This window comes from Bos taurus, chromosome 25, assembly GCF_002263795.3.
Source record: "Bos taurus isolate L1 Dominette 01449 registration number 42190680 breed Hereford chromosome 25, ARS-UCD2.0, whole genome shotgun sequence".
In the NCBI taxonomy this organism is placed as follows: domain Eukaryota; kingdom Metazoa; phylum Chordata; class Mammalia; order Artiodactyla; family Bovidae; genus Bos; species Bos taurus.
In genome coordinates, this window is record NC_037352.1 from 37,850,861 (window position 1) to 37,870,978 (window position 20,118).

General features: G+C 46.9%; 1 protein-coding gene across 5 annotated transcripts in view; it reads right to left on the reverse strand.

The window, feature by feature from the left end:
- LMTK2 (lemur tyrosine kinase 2) overlaps nucleotides 1-20,118 on the reverse strand; it is a 75,629-nt gene that overhangs the window by 51,591 nt on the left and 3,920 nt on the right. Inside the window, exons 1-2 of one of the 5 annotated variants that reach the window (XM_059881613.1) lie at nucleotides 1,885-6,993; nucleotides 900-1,215 (exon numbers count right to left, since the gene is read on the reverse strand). The exons of 2 other annotated variants lie outside the window; for them this stretch is intronic. The gene's annotated coding sequence lies outside the window, so the exon portion shown is untranslated. 2 more of the 5 variants (XM_024985226.2, XM_059881612.1) reach the window with 2 other exon arrangements.

The following is a 20,118-nucleotide window of genomic DNA, read 5'->3' on the forward strand; positions in this document are numbered from 1 at the left end:
TTATATTTTCCCTCTTCTGGCTTTAGAATCAGCCACTTCTCCAGGGAGCCCCGGTCATGACAGAGAAACCGAACACAACACACCTGCGACGACGGCCTGTGACCCGTTTCTGCTTGGGGGCGGGGACAGCTCAGAATAACTCCTACATCTTTAGAGGGCTGTTTCGAAAAGAATCTGCAGTAGACACTGCATGTGAGCCACTAATAAGAAGCCTGCAACCCCTGTCGGGAGCATAAAGACTCTGACAGCTCACTTTCAGCACAGATTCAGTTATCTAGACATCATCTTATTCAAGTAGGCTTACTCTGAACCTTTCTATTTTTTGTTAGAGCAAATCGTTCAGTCTCACCTACTGGTGTTTTACAAAGAAATATACTTTTCTTTCTCTCCTGCTTTGAGATACAACATATAGCACAGTGTACGTTTAAGGTGTACAACATGATAATTTGATATACGTATATATCGTGAAACGATTGCCACGGGAAAGTCAGAAACAAACTTTTCCACCTACGGCTAATTCCAAGGAGGAAGCCTGGAGACAAGTGAAGGAACGATGCCACCGTTTTCCTTAAACAGGACAACAGCACGTGAAAAGAAAACAAACATTGAGCACACTCCTATGTGAGTAAAACACATTCTCGAACATAACATGACTTCACTGAAGAGCAAAGAGGCCTGCACATCAATACAGGACTAAATTCTTTTCCAACAACAAAAGGTCTATTTGAGAGAGAGCTCTGTGAAACCTGCTGTGTTCGGGGGTTCGGAATCCACTGCAGCCTTCCTTCCTAAAAACAACACCGTTAACCAAGGGTTGTCCAGAAGCTGCAAGCTCTAGACCAGCAAGACTGAACGCAGAGGGAAACCCACACGTGAACAAGGAAGACCACAGAACTCACCCACGAGGGACACTGACGTCCATCTGGGAACGCGAGCCAAGCGAGAAGCCCGAGCGCAGGGCCGGCCTCCAGGAACCGAGCCCAGCCTGGGCTGTGCTGCTCGCTGGTGCTGGCTCTCAGAACCGTCTCACTCCCCTGACTCGTGCGCTAAGGCCCAAAGACCACTTCTGAGGCTTATGCGGCAAAGCGCTCGCACATACGCTGTATCACACTGATCTTCAAGACGTGGTTTGCCCACTGCGGTTTAAGACCACCACATGTGAGGGGGATTTTATACTTGAGAGGAAGCGGTTTTCATTGGCAGCATTTCTTCTTTCTTAACGGCAGAAAAATAAGGGAATGTTATAAGTGGTCACATCTGAGATATCACAAAGGATAAGTGCTATTTTCATTTGATCATCAGGACACCAGCTCCGTGTCCCAAAAAAGGACACCGACGTGCCCAGGAACACGAGGTGAGAAGGTGGCCAGGCCAGACTGGGTCCACAGTACTGGACAAAAGCCCTCCCCTCCGCCCCAATTCCCTCAATATCACACTGTTCCGTCTCGTTGTTTCTAACATTCAAAAACAGCCTAACCTAAGTGCTTCAGACGGAAGCCTCTCACTATAATTAGAGCAGTTCACAATTTTGGGGCTCCCCTTCAAACTCCACAGAGTGAACAGTAAACAACTCTTCCCTCTCTTTTCATCCTTTTTATCATTACCATCTATCATAACATTTGATCAAAACTGCCTGAGGGCCAGCTCAATGATCTGATTCATAAAACTATCTCCTCTGAGTCATCAGGTAGGCATGAAAAGTCATACCCGTGTTAAAAATAACTAGTCATGCTGAGTTTTGCCCATCCATGATAATGTATTTATTTCTGTTATGACACTGCAGGGAGGGAGCTCAAACCCTCCCTGGACTCTGTGACTACCTAGAGGGGTGGGATGGGGTGGGAGGTGGGAGGAAGGTTCAAGAGGGAGGGGACATACACATACCTATGGCTGATTCATGCGGACTCGTGGCAGAAACCAACACAAGATTGTAAGGCAATTATCCTCTAATTAAAAATAAATAAAAAATTTTTAAAAAGACACTGCAGGGACCTCTGCTCTGCTGGACTCAGATTTCTTCAATGTACACAAGTCTACTTCACCTCAGTGTCAGCCAGCCCACTGAGAGAATTCTAAATCAATAACCTGAAAAATTTACTAGGTAGCCTCGAGCAGAAATTTTCACAGTTTTACCACTTCTAAAAACTATTTCGTTGACAGCATTTTTCTTTTGATTGACCCAAAGTATTGTGATTTAAAAAGAGAGAAAAAAAGCTCTGTATATCAACAAAGAAAACTTCCACAAAAAAAGAACTTGCATAAAATGAAGAAATCAAACCAGCCTCCCGTGGGCTGCAAGGTGAGCTGGGTTTGCACAAACCGCAGAGAGGAAGCAAATTCTAGACAAGAGGAACTACAAGGAAATCCCCTGTGGCCCCCAAGGTCAGACTACAAACCAGGCCCCTAGAAGGTTCCTCGTTGTGACAGTTAAGCAGGTTGGAACTGTAAAGAAAGGCAGCTTTCCTTTGACGTTCTCAGGCTGAAGCATTCAGAAACGTGTAAGTCAAACCAATCACTGCCTAAGGAAAAACATCAATAATGACAGGAGTGTCTCCTCCGCACATCGAGGCCGCCTGGCTGATTACAAACTGGGAACAAGGATAATGAGAGGTTTGGGGTGCTTCATACACCTCCCCGAGACTCCGATGCAAAACACACAGCATCTCAAAGGTATAGCCAGTGTAAGTTTTCATTTTAGTTCCCAAACCATTTTAATAGTTATCTATCCAGCACTTGATTTAAAATAAGTTAAAAATCTTGAGAGACTCAAAGAGGTAGGTGCATATTATCTGTTTTACAGACAGGTAATCTGGGGAACACGATTTCTCAGTAATGACTCAGAGTAAGGGAAGTGTGCCACCCGATCATTAATTCCACCATTATAAAGCCCTGCCCAGAAGCCCCATCAGAACTTGAATATATGCATAATCAACCGAAGAGTCACCTGTGAATCCATTTTCAAATTAAATTACAATTTTTCAAGGTTCAAAGATAAAAAAGAAATGATGATCAGTGTCAAGATCCACAGGGGATTGCGACGTGCTGGCCTTCTCATTCTGTCACTCCCTCTTCGGTTACCAGCTGATACGCTTTTACAAAGAAAACTGCCTCCTATTTACCATTCGGTTGCTCAGGGGTTAAGTCATAAAGGGTGAGACTGAAGCTTCAAATTCTCTAATCATACAGTTCCTCTATCCACCAGTCCCTATCCTGAAGCTACTTAGGGACCCGCCAACATTCGTTCCAACACTCTCACAAGCTGGAATTAAGATTGCCGGGAGAAATATCAATAACCTCAGATACGCAGATGACACACCACCCTTATGGCAGAAAGCGAAGAAGAACTGAAGAGCCTCTTGATGAAAGTGAAAGAGGAGAGTGAAAAGTTGGCTTAAAACTCAACATTCAGAAAATGAAGATCATGGCATCTGGTCCCATCACTTCATGGCAAATAGATGGGGAAACAATGGAGACAGTGAGAGACTTTATTTTCTCGGGCTCCAAAATCAATGCAGATGGTGACTGCAGCCATGAAATTAAAAGATGCTTGCTCCTTAGAAGAAAAGCTATGACCAACCAAGACAGCATATTAAAAAGCAGAGATTACTGCTTTGCCAACAAAGGTCCATCTAGTCAAAGCTATGGTTTTTCCAGTAGCCATGTGTGGATGTGAAAGTTGGACTATAAAGAAAGCTGAGCACTGAAGAATTAACGCTTTGGAACTGTGGTGTTGGAGAAGACACTTGAGAGTCAAACCAGTCAACCCTAAAGGAAATCAGTCCTGAATATTCACTGAAAGGATTGATGCTGAAGCTGAAATGCCAATACTCTGGCCACCTGACGCGGAGAACTGACACATTGGAAAAGACCCTGATGCTGGCAAAGACTGAAGGCAGGAGGAGAAGGGGATGACAGAGGATGAGATGGTTGGATGGCATCACTGACTCGATGGACATGAGTTTAAGCAAACTGCAGGAGTTGGTGATGAACAGGGAAGCCTGGCGTGCTGCAGTCCATGGGGTCGCAAAGAGTTGGACACGACTGAGTGACTGAACTGAACTGAACATTCGCTTCATTAACATAAATTCAGGTGTGGTGGGAGGGGCTTGTCATTAATAACAGATGCTATCATTCCTCCCAGTAAGGAAATGCCCAGGGCTTTAGGAACTCTGGGCCAGAAAAGGGGACAAAGACCAAATGGATATTTCCTCTTATTGCACAGGTATATATAGCCTAGAAAAGGAGTCAGGAAACTATGGTCAGTTTGGTCAGGAAACTACTGGTCACTACCAATAGCTCAAAATGCTGCCCACTGTTAGTTCTGGTATGGCCTGCTAGCTAAAAATAGTGTTTACATTCTTAAATAGTTGTTTCAAAAAAACCAAAAAACAAAAAGAATAGTATTTTGTGGTTGTTGTTGTTTAGTCACTAAGTCATGTCTGACTCTTTTGCTGCGAACCCATGGACTATAGCCCACCAGCCTCCTCTGTCCACGGAGTTTCCTAGGCAAGAATACTGGAGTGGCTTGCCACTTCCTTCTCCAGGGGATATTCCCCACCCAGGGATGGAACCCATGTCTCCTGCATTGGCAGGTGGATTCTTTACCATCTGAATCACCAGGGAGCATTATGCATGATGGGACACTCACTACCAATAGCTAATAATGCAAAAGAGCCTCTTGATGCGGAGAGAGAAAAAGAAGAGAGCGAAAAAGCTGGCTTGAAACTCAACATTCAAAAAACTAAGATCATGGCATCCAGTCCCATCACTTCATGGCGAACAGAAGGGGGAAAATTGGAAGCTGTGACAGATTTTATTTTCTTGGGCTCCAAAATCACTGTGGATGGTGACTGCAGCCATGAAATTAAAAGACTCTTGTTCCTTAGAAGGAAAGCTATGACAAACCTAGACAGCATATTAAAAAGCAGAGACATCACTTTGCTGACAAAGGTCCATATAGTCAAAGCTATGGTTTTCCCAGTAGTCATGTACAGATATGAGAGTCGGACCATAAAGAAGGCTGAGGGCCGAAAAATTAATGCTTTTGAATTGTGTTGGAGAAGACTCTTGAGAGTCCCTTAGACTGCAAGGTGATCAAACCAGTCAATCCTAAAGGAAATCAACCCTGACTATTCATTTGAAGGACTGATGCTGAAGCTCCAATACTTTGGCCACCTGATGTGAAGAGCTGACTCACTGGAAAAGACCTGATGCTGGCAAGATCGAGGGCAGGAAAAGGGGATGACAGAGGATGAGATGGTTGGATGGCATCATTGACTCAATGAACGTGAATCTGAACAGACCGTGAAGACAGGAAGACCATGAAGGACATGGAAGCCTGGTGTGCTGCAGTCCATAGGATCGCAAACAGCTGGACACAACTTAGCAACTGAACAATAATGATTCAAAAAGACAATCTGACATTATGTGCCTCCAGATGGAGAAACACACCATCACCCACTACAGAAGTACTGCCCAAACCAAACAACCCAATAGTAACAAAATATCAAACTTGTATCTGACCAAGCCTCCAGGTCTAAATACCAATTAACAGGAAATAGAATAGTGGAATGCATTGAATTCCATAACAAGAACATAACCAGCAAAATTCAGGTTACGAAAAACACTCAAGGAGAAAAACCTGATGGATTACAAGGAGAGAAAGAAAGATGAAGAAGGAATGAGAAGAGAGTTTAAGAAAGACATAGCAACAAAGTACAATGTACAGGTGTTATCTGAACATGATTCAAAACCGTAAGAAAAAAAAAAAATGACGACACTGAGACAGCTGGCAATCTGTGCACTGACAGGTGACCGCATGAGAGAAGCATGGTTTAGTTCTCCCGGGAACAGTGCGACACTGCTTCTGTTCTTAAGAGTAGTCTTAACCTCTTACAGATGGTGACCCACTTAGCTACGTCTGAAATTCGCTTCAAGGTAGTATGAGGGTAGAGAAAGTGATGGGGGTAGCATGAAGCAGGCTGGGTGAAAGGTGCGTACACGGGAACTCACTGTAGCCCATCTGGTCTTATGTATGTTTGAAGTTTTTCGTTTATTAAATAATTTCTTCACATCTATTAAGTAAAGCTTAAATAGGGGGGAAAAAAGTAGCTATAACAATTTACAATCCGTGTGTTAGTTTGCTGGAAACGCTGTCCCGGAGCACGAACTGGCACAGACAGTTCTGGAGGCTGCAAGTCCCAGATGAAGGGTGGGCAGGGCTGGTTCCGCGGGGCTGTGGGACGCGGCCTGCGGCTCCCTGGCATCTTTACACGGCCTTCCCCCTGCGCCTGTCTGTCTCTGTGTCCAAATGTCCCCTGTGCACAAGGACACGCTCATGCTGAACCACAGCCCTCCTCACAACCTCATCTTCACCTCGTCACCTCTGTAAGACCCCGTCTGTAAATCAGTTCACACTCTGAGTTATCAGAGGTTAGGGCTTCGGTGCATGAATTCAGGATAGGTGTTCGGTTTAACCCATCTGCAGGCCGTACGTTTAAATGAAAACAAAAAAAATCAGCAAGAAAGAGAACAGGTCAGGACAGTGTCACACGAGGTCACCAGCGGGCCAGAGAGGGCGCCTCCAGGGAGGACGCCAGGGGTGCTCTGTGTTCTCATCTGTCTCAACAGAAGGGTTTCCTGGGTCATCAGCCCAAAGTCCAAGCTCCTTAACAAGCCGTGCAGAGTCCCCGGCCCTCTAGACCCTGGCCAGGCTCTCCACCGGGAGCAAAGGCACTCCCAGTCCTTCCAGATGGACCCTCTGTCACCTCAGCCTTCAAGTTCACCTTCTCCCCCTCCCCCAAAATCCATCATAGACCTACCGGTTAACAGGATAAATTCAGACTTTTGGGGTCAAACAAATAAGACCAAAAAGTAGCATTCCTTGTGCTCTTGCTCAGCAAGGGTTCTCCCATCACCACACACTCTCAGTCCACAGCCTGGGGCCCCGCCCCCGCCAGTTTTCCACTGGCTCCTCAGCTCACACACAGCTCCCCACACACTCTTCACCTGTCCGTTCTGCAACGCCTGTTTAGCCGCAAAACTCTTCCATGTCTTAAAAGCTGCGTTTGCCGGAGCCGACGTTCTCCTGTGATGAGAATCTGACCCACACGCCCCGCTCTCTGCAGGTCTCCTCTCCCGTGAAGCCGCCAGAGCGGTCCCGCCGGCGGCAGCAGGAGGCTCGGAGGCCCCTCTCCCGCATGGGCGCCGGACGCGGGGAGGGCCCCCGCACACAAGGAGCCCCCGGGGCCTCCTCCGACACTGGGAACGGGAACCACACTGGGAACGGGAACCGCAACGGCCGCCGTCACAGACGCAACGCCAGCTCTGCGCAGGTCTGAACGCGGGGCGGCAGCCTGCCCGAACCCCGTAACGGATCACCACGGCCGGCAGCTTCCGCGACCGCCGCGCACCCTGCAGGCTGGAAGCCCAAGCCCCAGGCCGGCGGGGCCGCCTCCTCCCAAGGCCTCCCCTGGGGCCTGCAGACCGCGGCCGGCTGCTCGCGAGCGTCCGACGGCTCTTCGCTTCAAACCTCCTCTTCGAGCGAGGGCCCCAGGCATACTGGGTTAGCAGCTAACGGCCTCGTTTCTAACACAGTCACTTCTTCAAAGGCCTGGTCCTCCGATACAGTCACCTTTCCAAGCTGGAGGGGGCTCAGCTGGGCCCCTAACACGGTAAATGGATTGATTTAGGAACACCGTCCCCGCTGGCAGGGGACCCCTCGTTGTCGGCATCAGAGACAAGTATCCACTGCCTTCCCCTTCCTTGCTGGCTTCCCAGGAAGCTGTGGTGTGAAAACGGGAACACACTGACCGGCCGTTTGGGTGAGTGCTACACACACGCATCACCCTTCTGCTCCTCACCCTCACCCTCAGGAGACACGCGTGAGACACTCAGGTGTCCACTTGACAATTAAAGCTGGTGCCCACCGGACTGACCAGGCAGAACTCGGGGAAGCGAAGGACCGGCAGTCTTCCAAACCGGTCCTGACATCCAGTCCATCTTCCTCTTCCAACACCCTGACAAGTAGCTCTCCTCCCTGGAGACGAGTCGAATGAATTATCATCATACTACTTGAGGAAAAATATGGAGACCACCAGAGCAGATCACACATTTTTATTTAACGCCTCAAGATTATAGACCCATCTATCAACGGTTTCCTGTACATGGAATCTTCAGTCACTAAAGGTTTTCCTGGCCTCTCAACCTAACAATACACCTATTTATAATAACATTCAACACTCTAGACTCTCTCCGATGAACTCTAATATGAGGCAGGGAAAGTGAAGCCCAGCACTGAACAAGTAGCGTGCTGACATGATGTGGATGGATCAGAGGTTCCACAAAGACCCAGAAGCCAGGACATCAACAACCCAGAAGAACACACCACGCGGTGTGGTCATCAGTGGCGTGCTCTCCAAGGTCAGCCCAGCCCCCTTTGCTCAGCTGCAGACGTGGTGCGCTTTGAGTACCTGGGAATGAGATCATTTCAGATGAAGCTGCTGTTTCTCTCAGCTGTTTCCAATAAAATCTGTTACCAGAGGCTCGTTTCATTCCAATTTTAAAAGCACTGACAAGGACGGAGGCTACCGCAGAAGAGCGACGCAGCATGGTGGCATGGCTTGGTCAAGGGAATGCCAGGTTTAGATGACGCCCGCCAGGCGCCGAGGCCCCACACCACAGGAAAACGGCGGCAGGAGCCACACTTACAAACCAGAACCTTAACTAGGTTGACAGCATAGCCGATGTGCGGAGTCATCCACGGTGTCGGATGTTTGTAACACTCTGAGTCAGGACCTCCCTGCGGTCGGGGACGCCAGCCCACCAGGCAGCACTGGTCCGAGAAGCAGAAGCGCAGGGCCAGTGTCCCAGGGCTTCGTCCCTCACAACCGCTCCCTTCGGTGCACCACTGACGTCGAGAGAAAGGGACATTCGGGCTTTCCATGCCACTTCCCGCTGAAGCCTGCAGCATCGTGCAGGCAAGTCAATGGCAGTACTGTGTTCACAACACTTAGCTAACGCTTTCTGCACAGAAGGCCAAAAAGGAAATGAGAGATGACCTAGATGCTCCTTACCTCCCAGGCAGGGCTGACCCTTAACGTCCTAGAAAAACGTGCCCACCTGTTTCTCTAAAATTTCCTACAACACCTTGATGAAGCGAATGGTCTTAGAACCTTTCTGACAGGAATTCCTAAGGTCTAACTTAAAACTCTTGCCAATATAATTAAAACACATTTCCAGGCAAAGTGTGTTTAAAACTTCTCTCTTCAGAGAGGAAGCAGATGGTGTCTGGATGCTGTTGGACTGGCCAAAGGGACGGATGGACTGGGGCAGGGGTACAGAAAATTCACTGTACTTTTCTACTTTCACAAATGTTCAAAATTCTCCATAATAAAGCACTACCTTCATAACTAAGCCGGAAACTGCTTACACCAGTGGACAAGGTTCTGCAGAGCATCAAGGGGAGAGTACCGAGGGTCTCCTACCTGATAATGCCCTGATTTTTGTCTTTATATTATACAGAAAACCAAACCTAATCACAATTTAACCCAATACAACTGGGTGTTTCCAGACACTTAGGCGTCCAGCCCAAGACAAGAGACCTACAGATAATCAGAGGAGTCCTGGGGCCAGCATGTCTCTCGTGGAAACGGCTATTCCATCACCCAACTGTGAAGTTCACCCATCGGGAAGCGACCCCAACCCCCAAGATGTTGGCTCATTCAGCAAGTGTTCACCAAGCATCTCCTGCAGGACAGACACAGCTGCAGGTTTCAGACGCACGGAAGTGGGAAGAACGGAGCCCTGCACTTGCGGCGTCTGCTCTCCTGCAGGGAGATAGACCACAAGCAAATTAAAAAGCATACAGTACCTGGGATGGTGATGAGCCATGTGGAAAAATAAAGCAGGGGAGACTGTCAAGTAATCAGGGAACACATTCTCATATTAGGGAATTCACATGAGAGATGATGGTGGTTTGGCCCCAGGTGGTTAGGAAAACAGCTAACACTTAGCAGTGCTTACTATGCTCCAGGCACTGTTTTAATCTCACCAACCCCACAGCAACCTTCTGTGGCTGGGGTGGGGGTGTCTATCTGAAGCCCCACACTAAAGAGAAGAAGCTGAGCCTTGGAGAGGCAGAGCTGCTTCTCCCAGGTCACAGAGCTCCCACGGGGTGATGCCCAGATGAGTGGGGAGCAGGAGGCACGCCTCATTCCGGGGCAGTGGGGTGGGGATGCCCAGGACGTGGGGGTAGGGGCTACACAGAGTGTGAGGGGAAGGGTCGTGGAGGACCTCCCATCAGTGCCCCTCACTCTTCAACACAGGCAGGCTCTCAAAGATGACCTGACGTCTGAGAAAACCCTCCTGAAAAACGGTCAAAGCAAGTGACGGACCCAGAGAGAGAAAAAGGGGACTTGAAGGAGGCAGACGATACAAGGGTTTAACAAAAAAAAAAACTATACAAAACTATAATTAATACCCTCAGAAATAAAAGAAGATACTACACTCATGAGAAGATGCTATTTAGAAGGGGGTGGGGAGGAAAAACTCCTGGAAATAAAATGTAATAGAAAAAAACAAAGACAGCCGCAGAGAAGCAGGAAGAGATGAAACACGAACAAAAAGCGTCAAGACTCACTCCAAGGAGCCCAGCACTGAACCAACAGAAGTCCCAGAAGGGAAAGAAAAGGGATCTTTTAAAATGTGTGACGAGATTCTTCTGGAACCACACCCTCTCTCCACATTCAAGAGACCCGCAGAGCACCTGTCTGGGTGAGTGGGGCGAACGGCAAAGACTCACGCCAAGGCATCGCCTTGCCACTTTCCGGAACGCAGAGACGAGGTCCCCAAAGCTCCCATCCCGGGAGGGGAACCGAGGGCACGCAGGCAGGAAGTCAGGTGCCCAGGGCCCGGCAGCAGAGCCCCCGCCTGGGCCTGGCCCGGGCACAGCCGCTGAGCGGAGATTCAACTCTTGCTGAGGAGGGCGGGACGAACTAATGACACACGCACGAAAAACTCAGGAAATGACAACAATGTCCAGGAAACACGAGACATGTCAGAGAAATTTAATCATCAGAAACACGATAGGGCCAGCTGTGAATAATCTGTAGTCATAAAAATATGAACGCTGAGTGCTGATTTAACCAAGAAGTGTAAACAATGATGCTGAGAAGGGGAAGAGCGTATGGGTACATACATTCTCTTCTTCCACGGTAGAAACTCAGTATCTACTTAAACCAAGGAACAGTTCTTCAGCAAGATGAGGGGGAGCAAAGAGTAGGGATGAGGAAGGACAGGACAGGGGCTCACCAGGCTATTTTTATCATAAGCTCCGGAACACTTTCACTTTACAAACATCCACGTGCATTAACTTATACAAACAGAGCACACAGGGGTAACAGAATAGAAAACAGAGGCGCTGGGGCGGGGGGACAAAATTTAAGAAATGGGATAAAGAAACAGGGTCAAACAGGAATGACGATGCTGTGGACACAGATGGAGACAAGGGGCACAAGCTGCACAGAAAGCAGACGAGGACGGCATTTTAAAAGTGACTTGGAAAGAAACGTGGTGATCAATAGCAAAAGAACTGAAAGAATGGTTTGCACTTTTTTTTTTTTAACTACTCCTGAGGCCCTTGGACTGCAAGGAGATCCAACCAGTCTATCCTAAAGGAAATCAGTCCTGAAATACTCATTGGAAGGACTGATGCTGAAGCTGAAACTCCAATACTTTGGTCACCTGATGCGAAGAGCTGACTCATTTGAAAAGACCCTGATGCTGGGACAGATTGAGGGCAGGAGGAAAAGGGGACGACAGAGGATGAGATGGCTGGATGGCATCACTGATTCAATGGACATGAGTTTGAGCAAACTCTGGGAGTTCGTGATGGACAGGGAGGCCTGGTGTGCCGCAGTCCATGGGGTCGCAAAGAGTTGGACATGACTGAGCGACTGAACTGAAAACTTATACTAACAAAGTTATTCAAAAGTAGAATAAAGCTATGATACAGAAAAATATACACGTTAAATAATCATCTAAGTAAACCAGGAGAGGGTCCAGGACAGAACCCGGAAGCTGCTGCAGCTGCCTGAGCCCTGGGAGGAAGCAGAGCTGAGGAAGCACAGGGTCAAGGGCACCCATCAAGGCGCTGGTCTTACAGAGCTGAGGAAGGTGTGTCCAGGACGCCAGGCACATTTCCTGACACCTGCCCGAGACGCTTCACCATGCGTACACAAGCCATCTGCTCACCAGCACTCTTCCTGGGATCCACAGCCTCCAGCAGATTCCTGACAGGGTCCAGGCCTCATCAGCACTGATTTAATCACAGCACCTGAAGTACTTTTCGTGTTCACAAGTGAGTATTTACAAGTTTATGATTAGATTTCTTTCAAGTCAGAAATATTTTTTATCACCTTTAATTAAACACTGCAACTCAACTCAGAGGCAGCAGTGGTTGTTCTAACAAATTAAAAAAAAAAAAAAAGAATGTGCTTTTCTGAGCCTTATTATGGAAGTCGGCATGTCAGTCTCCTAACTCATAAGGAATTATATTTACTATTTCAAGGGTCAATTAAACAATAGATACCTCTGAATTTCACCTAGGACTTTCAGATAAAAAAACGGAAATAAATATCCAGAGGAAAAATAACCGGGAGCAGCCATGCACGTGCATCACTCTAATCAAAGTGTCCTGTGAGCACGAGGCAGAGCGCCTCAGAACTGGGCGGGCAGGCGTCAGGTCCCCTCAGCCCACGATGAAGTCCGGCTCTGATGGCTCCACAGCGTTGAACTGACTGCTCCCCGTCCCAGGGCCCCACCTCCCTCCCCTGAGAACTGGCCTTTCTGCTCTGAAGTTCTCACACAAAGATTTTATAAGTCCAAACCTGGACGAGTCCACCAAGTGTCTCACTTGAACAGTGAGTGAAAAATGGTGAAAACTGGTTATCAGATCTTTTATTGAAGTTAATTTCTTTTTTTTTTTTTAAAAAGCAAACCAAGTTGAATTACAGACTTCTGGCGTGTACCCTGGCAGCAGGCCTCTGGCGGAGTGTTCTCAGGGCACTATTTTCGTTAAGTTTGTTATTTTTCAGTGCCTCACCAGCAATCAGTGTCCGGGTGCGCTGAGTTTTAATAACGGTCTAAAGTCAGAGTCGGGATGGGGGGGGAGGGTGCGGGGGGTTCTGGGCCCGGAACCGGCAGGCTGCATCCTTGGAAAGTAACACTTGCTGCTGACGCTGAACCGCTCCAGGAGGCACACTGCCAGGCAGCCCTGGGAAAAAGGAGTTTTTTTTTTTCCCGTTGGAAGGAGCGCAGGTTGAATTTATGGAGGGTTCTGAGGAAGAATCTGCAGCGTGAAAGATGCTTTAAACTTAAATTCAGAGACTAATCTGAGAGGTAACCAGTAGATCACAACCTTCAGTTTTACAGTAAGAAGCTGAAGCTACAGAATTTTACAATTACTGGTTGGTCAAAGGAAATATTTTAAATGTGCAGAATAACTGCAAACTCATCCACCTCTGACTTCTAAGTCCAGAATGGCTTAGAGATTCACTCACCATAATTAAAGGCTGCAATTACAGCACGTTAACGCAAGCCTCCTGTTCAGTGTAGCAAAAAGGGAAAAAAAGATATTTTCAGAATGGACTTTGAACGTGGACCTCAAAGAGAGAAAAAAAAAAACTGAGTTTTTAAAACTGACATCACAGTGGTTTCACTTTTGGATAAGAGCAACTTCTCTCTCAAAAATCACTAGCCTAGATGCTTAAAATCAAATTCTTTTCTCCTAGGTAAGGCATACATGTTGCAAAAAAAAAAAAAGTCCCAAATTATCTGTACTAGTGTGTGGGTCTATGATGTCCTTAATCAAACCCAACTCATTACACAGTTGTCACACTGAAGCATTCTGAGAGAGAGTTTTCTTTCTTTAGCTCATCATATTTTGTACATATCAATACACTCACAGCAAATACATTAAAATACATCAACAAGCTTAAAAAAACAGTCACCTGTTGAAAAATATAAAATGGGCTACAAATATGAAGCTATTCCAAAAGAATCCGGCTGAGAAAAACTAACTTTTTTTTTATAGTAAAGTGTTAATGACATGGTTATCACACCACATGGCTGTCCTGTAGGTCGAGAACCAGGGGCTCTCACACGGTGTGCACACGCGTCACCTGGGGAGCTGGGAGCATCCTGAGTTCCACCTGCCGAGTTTCCCTGCTGGTCTGGGCTGCAGTGGGCTAAGACCCAGCAGGCCGGGGCAGGCCCATCTGCACCACGAGGCACTCAGCTCACAGCGCTGGCAGCTGACTGTCAAGCCACCAGATCACAGCTCTTTTACTGATTACTTATGCAGAGTATTTATAAAATGTAAAGAGGTTATTATTTACCCGCCTCCCAGAGAAAGGGTTAAAATTACAGAGGAAAAGAAAAAAAAGGCCTTTGGAGTGGTAGGTGGTGTGTGTTCTGCCCTGAAGTTTTTACATTCCTTTGTGGTTATAGCACACATAACTTCTCACAGGAAGATTCTTCAGAACAATATTCACGTACGGTGATCAGGAGCAGAGATCTCTTCAGATCTTAAGTGTTGACATTAATTTTTTAATTTTAAATTGTTCTTCCTTCCTTGAGTCTCACAAGCTCCCCAAGTTAACAGGTTCCTATTAAATAACTGATATTATCTCGCCTCTAGTAGAAGACAGGCTTCCCAGGTGGCTCAGTGAGAAAGAACCTGCCTGCGAAGGACACACAGGAGACGTGGGTTCACTCCCTGGGTCGGGAAGACACCCTAGAGGAAGGAATGGCAATCCACTCCACTGTTCTTGCCTGGGGAGCCCCACACACAGAGGAGGAGCCTGGCGGGCGACAGTTCAGGAGGTCACAGAGAGTCAGGCACGACTGAACGACAGAAAGCGCGTGCAGCACGATCAAGCATTTCGTGTTGTGCGGCTGGAGAAATCACCACAGAAGTATTACAAATGCAGATTTCTGGGCCAACCTCCAGAATTCCAATTCAGCTGGTGCGTCTGGGGGCCCCCAAATCTGCATTTCTACAAGCACCCAGCTGATCTTGACGTAAATGATTCTGTTTTATAAAAACAGCTTTATTTTTTCCTGAAACATTTTCAGCTGAACTGATACTATGGCCGGGACTGATATCAAACCAACGGGGGCCGCCAGGCAGGTGAAAAAGGCCCACGTGAACAACATTATAAATTTAAAGCTGCTCATGCTGGGTGACAGGCACATGACGGTTCGTTATATTCTTTATTCTACTTCTGTGTTATGTTTGAAATGTTCCATAATAAAGAAATGAAAAGAAGCCAAAAGCTCTGTAAAAAGATCAAAGCAAGGCTCCAGCCCTCTGTGCTCTTCAAGTGACTTGCCACTGGACATTTCATCTGAACTTTCACCAATTAAAGGTGTTGCCTATAATCCCGTTCAACAATTTCCAAAGCTGATAAGACTCCCTGAAGTAATTCTAACTGTAGCCTTAAGCTTAAAAGGTTTCCCTCATCTTCTTCTAGATGAGGCTGCTCTTGGAGAGAGTAAATAAAAGCTCCCAACGACAATATTTGCTCTAAAAATAAAAATAACTTCTTGCCAGTACCATTATGCCACAAGCACGGGATGTACAGTATTTACGACGGTGTTAAAAAAGTTAAAAGGCGGCCAAGTGACAGGGTCCAACACGCACAGGGTCACCCCTCCCTAGGAGGCCCCTGGTCCCGCCAAATCCCTCGCTTGCTCTTTTCCCAGCACCTGGCATTAGGTACAGGAAGCAGAGGATCAAAACCCTGTTATAAGCAGTAGCAGTGGGCAAATCCGGGGCCCAGACCCCGGTTTCTAATAAAAGGAAGCCCTAGAGACGTGGACCGGAGCAGGGGAGCCACAGCTTCTCACAGGGCCGGAGAACAAGGAAGTGCTTGGAAAAAAAAGATGGATGTGTGTCTGCAGGACATAGGAGCCAACTGAAAGAGCTCCCAACGGCCCATTTAAGCAGCAAAACAAATACAAGTATCGAATTATAACCCAAAGTGTAAAAATCAATATCCTCATGTGCATACTGATATAAATAACTGAACAAGGAAATACACAGGGAAGAACAGTTAAATCTCCTACACAGAATCCTGAGTAACTTCCATAGATGCTTCTCCCTCAAGGAGGTGGCGAATTGCTCGCAGGGGCCGGGCACATGTGCGGTACAGAAAAGGGCGTGTGTGACTGGCAGAGGCGGCAGCCGACAAACAGCACCTCAGCCAAGGGGCCAGGGCCCATCGTCGTGAGAGCACATACCCTTGACATGACGTGATGATAACGGTACTGTCACTCTGCGGGCTTCCTCCCACACAAACACAGCAGCCCAGCCTCATCCTGAGAAAAACATCAACACGCACCAGCTGGGGGGATAATGCTACAAAACACCCGACCAGTACTCCACACGGTGTCAAGATCACCAAAAACAGGGAGCAGACTGGAGGGGCCCAAGGAGATGTGACGACCAGACACACGTGGGATCCCGAAACAAGAAAAAGGATGTCAGGGAAACAGGAAAGAAACCTGATAGAGTCTGGGCGCTGGTTAATAATCGTGCATTAGAACCAGCTCCTGGTTGTTACAAATGTCAAAAGGGAAAACTGGACAAAGGATACACAGAGACTCTCTGTACCATCTTTGCAACTTTCCTGTAAATCTAGAATTGTCCTAAAAGAAAAAAATTTACAACTAAAAATAAAACAACTATAAACGGCCTCCTCTGGGTGAGGGACAGGGCTGGCTGAAGGTAAAGTTAAGAGAATGAGAGGCTCTAAGCTGACACCCTCTCGTCTTAACTCATGGACACTTGAGTACTGGTCTGGGGGAAACAGTTCTCCAGCACCACCTTCATCAAACTTCAGCATCACCCACAAACTTCAACTAAACGTGAGATACCATGCAATTACGAGCAATACTGAGGCTTGCAATCCAGGTGAAGAGACAGGACTTAGAACAGGTGGTAGGAAAAGTCATGTCTGACTCTTTGCGACCTCATGGTCTGTAGCCTGGCCAGGCTCCTCTGTCCATGGAATTCTCCCGGCAAAGAGACTGGAGTGGGTTGCCATTTCCTTCTCCAGGCGATCTTCCTGAACCAGGGATCAAACTCTGGTCTCTTGCATTGCAGGCATTCTTTACCATTTGGGCCACCACGGAAAGGCGGGGGGAGAGATAAACCGGGAATTTGGGATTAACACATTCACACATATTTAAAATAGATAACGAACAAGGACCTACTGTAGAGCAGAGGGAACCCTACTCAATATACTGTAATAAGCTAAGTGGGGAAAAATCTGAAAAGGAATAGCTATATGTGTAACTGAATCACTTTGCTGTACACCTGAAACTAACACAACATTGTAAACCAACTACACTCCAATTTCTAATTTTATTTACAAAGGTGGTATTTGATAAATGCACATGGTAGGCTTGTACCACAAACCCAAACCTTTTTTTGATGACACAGCTCACCAGTAAGTTTTCTCTGTATTTCTTCCATTTCTTGTAAATTTGTTTACAAAATCATACAAACGCATTCGTGTACCAATGTATTCTATACCTTCACGAAAGCCAACATTAAGGATGAAATGAAAATAAATTTAAAAGTTCCAATGTCAAAAACAGACCAGTTTTCATCCTGCATCCCCTGGAACCTCCTGCCCCACAAGGGGACACTCTAGGGGTTCATTAGGGGAGGTAAACACTAAAGTGTTAGTTGCTCAGCCGTGTCCAACTCTGTGTGACCCCATGGATTGTAGCCGTCCAGACTCCTCTGTCCAAGGACTTCTCCAGGCAAGAATACTGCAGTGGGTTGCCATTCCCTTCTCCAGAGGATCTTCCCGACCCGGGAATCAAAGCCAAGTCTCTTGCATTATAGGTGGATTCTTTACCATCTGAGCCACCAGGGAAGTCCAGCAATCACTAAGCCTGGGCAAAGAGGTCTTAGCAGGGAAATTGGGGTTGTAGAGAGGTTTAAAAGAAAAGAAAAGACAAAGAGATGACAGCACCTAAGACACACATGGGGAAGAGTCAGGCACCTGCTAACAGAATGTGAAGCACTGGAAGACAGGAATCGCAGCAGCATATTTTGCAAACGCTGAGCAGATCAGTTTAGCTAGTAAGAAAGTGCCATGAGGGGAATTCCCAGGCAGTCCAGAGGTTAAGACTGCCCCTTCCACTGTAGAGGGCCCAGGTTCCACTCCTGGCCAAGGAACTAAGATCCCACAGGCCTCTTGGTGCAGCCAAAAAAAAAAAAAAAACCCGTGATGAAGTGGGGTGAGCAGAGGCCAGGGCAGCAGAAACCCAGCTGCAATGACCTCCCTGCCCAATGCTGCCCAAGCAGGGGCCGTAGGCTGGAGGCCGGGGGCTACCCAAGCCCCACCCCAGCACAAGGGGTCTGATGTGATGGTAACTCCAACCTTTTAAAACAAACATAACATAGTAAAATGAAAATGTGCCAAGCTGCCAAAAACAAAATGGAAGGTTTACCACCAGCCGGCTGAAGCCCCAGGGAGGCAGAAGGGGAGCAAACCGCTCTTATGCAGCCAAGAAGAAACGGCAGAGGCTTTCAGAGGAGGAAAGGCGCACACCGGGCCATGGGTTCAGGCACCTGAGATGTTTGGCATCAGCTGTTCTCATGTTTCCCCACTTGAATCACAATAAAGTCAAATGAAATTCGCAATCTCTGCACTGAGCTAACCTCTGCACAGAACCTTCTTGTGAAAGATTGAGGTTATTTTTCTGATATGACTGTTCTCTCTGTGGCAAATAACTGTAATGCCAAGGCATGGTTCCAAATTAGTCATTCGCTACAATTTAAAAATACTTCACTCCAATATTTTGCCCCGACACAGATTTCACTGCATTTCCTCAGGGTTCTTACAGTGTCTTCATATGAGGAGTCACAGAAAAATAGAGATTTGAATCGAAAAACCACCTCAGATAGAGTAGTCTGTTTTCTACCAGGAATGCTTGTCCAGCTTCTCCTTTCTATAATATCCCTTTCCCCATGTCTGAGTAATACATAAAAATTTCCGAGTGAAGCAACACTAGAAGCCTGCAAACACACATGATTTTAAGAGTGAGTGAGTGAGAGAGAAAAAGCAAGTCTGTCACATTCATCTCTCCGAATGACATTTTCTAAGGGGAAACCTCAGCCCTGGGCTGGTCCGAGCACAGCCCGGGTGAACCTGCTGCCTTCACGGATGCTTTCTGCGAGTGTACAATTTTTGTTTGGGATCAAACCAACTTAGATCACCCGCGGTTCCTTTAAATAAGTTAAAACCAGCAGTCGTTCACATCCAAGAGCTTTAGTCATCTTGACATTCAAAAACAGGTTTATTATATAAAAGAACACTGATCCAGATCATCTTAAAAATTTCTAGCATAATTCCCCAAGGCTGTGAATTTCAAGAAGCAACAACACCAGCCTATAGATCATACTTCAGTAAGCCAGATTTCTCTCTAAAGGATCTCATCTTCACCCATCACAACTTGTTATTTTGAGAAACAAAGACTTTTTTTTTTAACATCTGTAAGTTTCAGGCTCTCCATGTTTAAGCGGCTCCCATGCTGAGTTCCTTCTTTGACAACAGCGCCTACCATTAGTCAACTCTATGATGACCCACCAAATCTACAAAGAAATCTACGCTGTCAAGGGCCTGACCTGTAGCAGACATGGCTACCCTGTGATAGCAACTCCTTAGGTAAATATCATCACTATCCCTTTTTAAAAAGTTGAGTGAGTACTAAGAAGCTCGGAGAGGTCAAGTGACGGGCCAAGGTCTTAAAAGCTATTAAAGTGGCAGAGGAAGGTCTCATACCCAGACCAACTCCAAAGGCCAAGTTCTGGCTGCAGGACCCACTCCTCCTGTGATTGGTACTCCCAACCAGGCTGAATTTTACTCCCAACCGGGCTGAAAAGTTGGATCCTTTTTATATGCCTGCCTGTGGGACTTTTTTGAGGACTTGTCTGTTTAACCATTTCAGAACCCTGGGCATCCCCTACGTGACATTTACATTACAGGGCGGTTTATTACTATTATTATTAAATATAAAGCTGCTATCTCTATACCCATA